This window comes from Amphiprion ocellaris, chromosome 11 (assembly GCF_022539595.1).
Source record: "Amphiprion ocellaris isolate individual 3 ecotype Okinawa chromosome 11, ASM2253959v1, whole genome shotgun sequence".
Lineage (NCBI taxonomy): Eukaryota > Metazoa > Chordata > Actinopteri > Pomacentridae > Amphiprion > Amphiprion ocellaris.
Window position 1 is genome coordinate 36,413,679 of NC_072776.1, and position 6,851 is coordinate 36,420,529.

A 6,851-nucleotide genomic window follows, 5' to 3' on the forward strand; every position below is an offset into this window, starting at 1 on the left:
GATGCAGACATTTAGACTGTGTGGAATAAAACCACTGCACAGTCAAACAGCCACTTACAGTGGGTACGGAAAGTATTCAGACCCCTTTAAATTTTTTACTCTTTGTTTCATTGCAGCCATTTGCTAAAATCAAAAAAGTTCATTTTATTTCTCATTAATGTACACTCAGCACCCTATCTTGACAGAAAAAAACAGAAATGTAGAAATTTTTGCAAATTTATTAAAAAAGAAAAACTGAAATATCACAGGTCATAAGTATTCAGACCTTTACTGTGACACTCATATTTAACTCACCTGCGGTCCATTTCTTCTGATCCTCCTTGAGATGGTTCTACTTCTTCATTGGAGTCCAGCTGTGTTTAATTAAACTGATTGGACTTGATTAGGAAAGGCACACACCTGTCTATATAAGACCTTACAGCTCACAGTGTATGTCAGAGCAAATGAGAATCATGAGGTTGAAGGAACTGACCCAAGGAGCTCAGTGGCAAGGCACAGGTCTGGCCAAGGTTACAAAAGAATTTCTGCAGCATTCAAGGTTCCTAAGAGCACAGTGGCCTCCATAATCCTTAAATGGAAGAAGTTTGGGACGACCTGGGGTCCGTTTCACGAAGCAGGTTTAGTGAAAACTCTGAGTTTGTTAACCCTGAAATGAGGGAAACTCTGAGTTTTCCGTTTCACAAAGGGAGGTAACTCAAACCAGAGACAGAGGGGTAACTCTAGCCTGTTTCACAAAGAGAGGTAACTGAAGCTCTCGGTCAGTTACCATAGTAACAGACTCTATGAATCTAACCTGGTCGGGACCAGGTTTTTCTCAGTAAACCTCGAGTTTCTCTCTGTCTCCGCCCTCTTTCAGTCACACACGCCATTTCATTTCCTCATTCATTCAGTCAACTGGCGAGTTTTGGCGAAGTCTAGTTCTGCCGTGTGTCAAAATGACGTCCTTTTATGAACGATCCAGTGGATGAAGGAGCAGCATTACTGTGCAGAAAATTAAATATTCGTCGGGAGATTGTTATCAGACCGCGCATAGATGTTTTGGCATTTCCGGACAGTTATCTTTTTGAACGGTACCGTTTCACATCACGGTCCATAACCTACATCCACAACCTAATCCATCTTTACATTTACAACATGACCAACCTCAGTCATGCTCTCACATCCCAGCAGATATTGTGTGTTGCGCTGCGGTTCTTTGCAAATGGGAGTTTTTTATACAACGTCGGAGATGCAGAGCACTTCAGTAAGACAACTGTATGCAGGACGGTCAGAAAAGTGAGTCTGGCCCTGAAACAACTTTTACCATCTTTGTGGTTTTCCCTGGACATAAACCTGTCAGAACCATCAAGGAGGAGTTCCACAGGATTGCATGTGAATGATGTAGAGATCTGGTAAATTCATTTTAAATCATATCCAGTTAATGACATTGTGCTGCAACCTCAGACTGTGATTAGTAAATTTTATTTCTTTTAGGATTTCTCAGTGTGATTGGCTGCATGGATGGAACACACATCCCCATCACAGCTCCCTCACATAATGAAGCTGATTATGTGAACAGGAAGTCCATTCACAGCATAAATGTGCAGGTAGGCTACAGGTAGATTGACTACGGTTTCAAAATGTTAAAGATTGCATCATAGTTCAACATCTGTCATTCTCTGCACTGTCAAGATCATATGTGATGCTGCATACATCATTTCTAATGTGGAGGCCAAGTGGTCTGGATCTGTTCATGACTGGAGGATTTATCATGAGTCTAACCTGAGCAACAGACTGCAACGTGGTAAACAGCCTAAAGATTTTAACGATATAATTCACTTGTCTCCCTCCTTTAATATACTCTAATGTATCCACTATACATTACAGGAGAGTTTGATGGCCTTCTGCTGGGTGACAGGGGTTACCATGCCAACCTAGTCTGATGACCTCATACCCTGACCCTGAACCAGGCCCCCAACAGAACTTCAACCGGGTTCACTGCAGGATGAGAGCCAGGGTGGAGATGACCATAGGCCTGCTGAAAGCCCGTTTCCAGTGTCTACATCACCTCAGGGTGACTCCTGAGAGGCCTGTGATATTATTGTGGCATGTGTTGTTCTTCATAATATTACCACTATTAGAGGAGAGCAACACTCTGCCCTACAAACTGAAGACCCAGATGATGACCTCATCCACCTGCAGCTATCCAGGACAGCAGAGCAGTCAGAGACACCATATGCAATAATCACTGCAGAGTTTAAGTCACCATCATCACCACCACAGCAGTCAAATAAACACATGATACACATTTCATTTGGTCTTCTTTATTTCCTACAAATAAAAGAGCTAGTTTAGTTCATGTTCCAGTAGTTAACATAATTCACCTGTGACCTGCACCCACCTCTAACTTGTGCTCCAGTATTTCAGTTTCCAGATCTGCCCTCCTAATCTGGTGGTCCAAGTACTGCATTTCTTTATCTGTTTTTTGGATTTTTGTCAGCAAGTGCAGTTTGTAAATCTGTTTTACTGGTAACTGGGAATACATAGAGGACATTAAATTATACAGTTGCACATGAATTCCATGGACTGAACCTCTGGTGTTTACTGAACATCCATCTCACTGTGTCAGTCTGTGCAGTGGAAGTTGAGGAAGCATCCTGCTGCTGTCCAGCCATGCTCTGTTAAAAAGGATGAGAATGTGCAATACTTCAGTGTAGGCTAAATGTCACACTCTATATTCCACCAGAATGTTCAGAAATGTGAATGGGAAGAGAACTATCAGTAACATACCTCTAGATGCCTTTCTGGATCCCCCTCTATGAAGGCAGCAGACACAGTTTCATCCTCTTCATCCTAGATGAGTGATATGTTTCAGTGGACTTAAACTACCATTTGGCTAAATCTTTGGAGTATTGCCTACTTACAGTTACAAGGTCTGTTGTGGTGTGAAGGGGCTCCATCAGGCAGATAACACCATCAGAATCTGTTGGGCCAAAAGAAGAAAAGACCCAAAAGAGAAATGAATATTTGTATGAATATGCTTGAAAACATTCCATATATACATATACATGGGCTACACACACAGAGACATTACATTTTATAAAAGCACTTGTGTCTTGAGGGGTGGTCTCAGAGGATGAGCTCCCTCCAGGGATTCCCTCAGCCACTGGCCTTCCCAAATTCTGGCTTAGGACCAGCTCCTCTGCTTCCGTTACAGGTGGTGCTGCTGGGCCACCTCCTGTTTTACGGGCATCTCCTTTCTTTCTGTTGGCTGAGTAGAAGTCTGTGTTAGTTTAAATAGGCTTAATTGTTTAACAGAACATGATATGGATGCAGACATTTAGACTATGTGTGGGATAAAACCACTGCACAGTCAAACAGCCACCTAATATTTAGGCTACTTTACAATGTAAAACATGATCAAAATGAGGTAGCTCCATGAGATTATGCCGACTTCTTACCTGTTTGAACAATGTTTTTATATTTCATCTTCAGCTGCTGCCACGTGCGCTTCACCCCCGCGGGATTGCACCTAAATGAAATAACCTAATAGGCTACTATTCAAACAGTTTTCCCCTGTAATATTATTGTGATTTAAACTTACGCATTGACTCGGGCAGCAATGTTCTCCCACGCCGTCTCCCTCTCTTTTGCAGCCGCAGGTGTTGCACTTCTTTCTAAAAACGTGTTCGTAGTCGCCATATGAACGAATTAAGATGTCCAGTTCAAGTGGTGTAAAAAACGTAGCTCTCCGCTTCCCTGTTGCCATGGTGACTCGTCGAATCGGGGTTCCATTGATGCTGTCTTTTTATAGTTGTGGTGCACGCGCTTAACTCCGGGTGAAACTACTCCGAGTTGATTTAACCAACTCGAATCAGCCGTTGTGAAACCGAAAACTCAGAGTTTCCCATCTCAGAGTAGATCAACTCAGAGTTCAGGGTTAAACTCAGAGTTGAACCTGCTTCGTGAAACGGACCCCAGAACTCTTCCTAGACCTGGCCGTCCAGCCAAACTGAGCAATCGTGGGAGAAGAGCCTTGGTGAGAGAGGTAAAGAAGAACCCAAAGATCACCGTGGCTGAGCTCCAGAGATGCAGCAGGGAGATGGGAGAAAGTTCCACAAAGTCAACTATCACTGCAGCCCTCCACCAGTCGGGCCTTTATGGCAGAGTGGCCCGACGGAAGCCTCTCCTCAGTGCAAGACATATGAAAGCCCACATAGAGTTTGCCAAAAAACACATGAAGGACTCCCAGACTATGAGAAATAAGATTCTCTGGTCTGATGAGACCAAGATTGAACTTTTTGGCGTTAATTCTAAGCGGTATGTGTGGAGAAAACCAGGCACTGCTCATCACCTGCCCAATACCATCCCAACAGTGAAACATGGTGGTGGCAGCATCATGCTATGGGGGTGTTTTTCAGCTGCAGGGACAGGACGACTGGTTGCAATTGAAGGAAAGATGAATGTGGTCAAGTACAGAGATATCCTGGAAGAAAACCTCTTCCAGAGTGCTCTGGACCTCAGACTGGGCCGAAGGTTCACCTTCCAACAAGACAATGACCCTAAGCACACAGCTAAAATAACAAAGGAGTGGCTTCGGAACAACTCTGTGACCGTTCTTGACTGGCCCAGCCAGAGCCCTGACCTAAACCCAATTGAGCATCTCTGGAGAGATCTGAAAATGGCTGTCCACCAACTTTCACCATCCAACCTGACAGAACTGGAGAGGATCTGCAAGGAAGAATGGCAGAGGATCCCCAAATCCAGCTGTGAAAAACTTGTTGCATCATTCCCAAGAAGACTCATGGCTGTACTAGCTCAAAAGGGTGCTTCTACTCAATACTGAGCAAAGGGTCTGAATACTTATGACCGTGTGATATTTCAGTTTTTCTTTTTTTAATAAATTTGCAAAAATTTCTACATTTCTGTTTTTTTCTGTCAAGATAGGGTGCTGAGTGTACATTAATGAGAAATAAAATGAACTGTTTTGATTTTAGCAAATGGTTGCAATGAAACAAAGAGTGAAAAATTTAAAGGGGTCTGAATACTTTCCGTACCCACTGTAATATTTAGGCTACTTTACAATGTAAAACATGATCAAAATGAGGAAGCTCCATGAGATTATGCCGACTTCTTACCTGTTTTAAAAATGTTTTTATATTTCATCTTAAACTGCTGCCACATGCGCTTCTCCCCTGCAGGATTGCACCTAAATGAAATAACTTAATAGTCTACTATTCAAACAGTTTTCCTGTAATATTATTGTGATTTAAACTTACGCATTGACCCGGGCAGCAATGTTCTCTCACACCGTCTCCCTCTCTTTTGCAGCTACAGGTGTTGCACTTCTTTCTAAAAACGTGCTCAAACTCGCTATATAAGCGCATTAAGATTTCAAATTCAAACGGTGTAGTCCTCCGCTTCCCCGTTGCCATGGTGACTCATTGAATCGGCGCTCCATTGATACTGGCTTTTCAGAGTTGTGGTGCACGCGCTTAACTCCGGGTGAAACTACTCCGAGTTGATTAAACCAACTCAGATCAGCCGTTCTGGAACCAGAAACTCAGAGTTTTCTATCTCAGACTAGATCAACTCAGAGTTCAGGGTTAAACTCAGAGTTTGTTGAACCTGCTTCGTGAAACAGACCCCAGGTTTAAACTCTTACCAGGTTTAAACTTACCAGGTCTAAATTAACCAGGTTTAAAGTAACCAGGTTTAGCTGTAGCGGCTTCTTTGGTTCTCAGGTCTTGATGTTTGCAGATCAAAGAGCCGCTGAGCTTCATGTTTGAACCTGCCTCCTGGTTACCTGCTCAGGTAAAAACAGCACCTTTAAATTGAGTCTCCACAAACAGGAAGCTGGTTTATTTCACAATAAAAGGAACCGTCTTGTTTGTTTGTAAATGAGCAGGTTGGTTGTGTTGATGTTGTTAGTATTATTCAGTTTATTACCACAGCAGCTCCAGGGTTTTATTATTTCTCTTCATATATCAGGTGAAGTTAACTCCAGCTTAGTTTATAAAAATGCTTTTATTCCGTGAATCTAATCAGGACTTCCTGTTTGAACTCTGATGGTTCTGATAATAATCATCAGATTCAGTCAGAGAATCTGTGTTTGTGTTCAGGAGATAAACTGATCCAGATGAATCTTCTGCTGTGATGGAACCAGCTGTTAGAACCTAAAGGAGGAACATCCAGATGATCAGCAGATGAAGAAGTTCATCATCAGGAAAACGTTATTATTTCTGATCAGGTTTCAGAGGCGGCGCCCCCTGGAGGCTTCATCACTCACTACCAGTCGGTTCTGCTGTTGGTCAGGCTCTACCAGGAACATGTGGATGGATGAAGGTAAACATTTCACCTGCAGCTTCCATCCAGTGGATCCATCTGCCAATAACTGATCAGTGATATTGATCCGATCAGAAGCAGTAAAACTACAGCAGTATTTGCATACTGCAGTATCAGTACTTCTATTTCATTTTCACTCTGTTCCTGTGTTTGATAAAACTTTAGGAATATTTTTACATTTTGACTTCAGGTCCCACAATGCAACACGAGGCACACACGTTCCCATAAAACACATACAACTGTGTGTGTGTGTGTGTGTGTGTGTGTGTGTGTGTGTGTGTGTGTGTGTGTGTGTGTGTGTGTGTGTGTGTGTGTGTGTGTGTGTGGAGCATGTCAGACAGGTAGGGGGCGGAGCTTTGTCTCACCTGGGGAATTCCTGTCTGATGCAGATTCAGACTGAGATCAGTCACTTCTTCTCCTTTGTTTCATCTCAGCGTGTTTTATCTTCAGTATCCCATGTTAGAGAACAGGCATGTTCATCCCATCAGACGTGTAAAGTGAGAGCAGTAGCTGTGAGTTCATGAAGC

The 6,851-nt window shown here is 42.9% G+C and overlaps 1 long non-coding RNA gene across 1 annotated transcript; it reads left to right on the forward strand.

Annotated features, from left to right (window-relative positions):
* Positions 1-40: 40 nt before the first annotated feature.
* LOC129349991 (uncharacterized) lies at positions 41-3,093 on the forward strand. The gene is made up of 4 exons (XR_008603176.1): positions 41-1,391; positions 1,474-1,586; positions 1,672-1,783; positions 1,867-3,093. It is a non-coding gene; the product is annotated as an uncharacterized LOC129349991 (long non-coding RNA).
* The last annotated feature ends 3,758 nt before the right edge of the window (positions 3,094-6,851 follow it).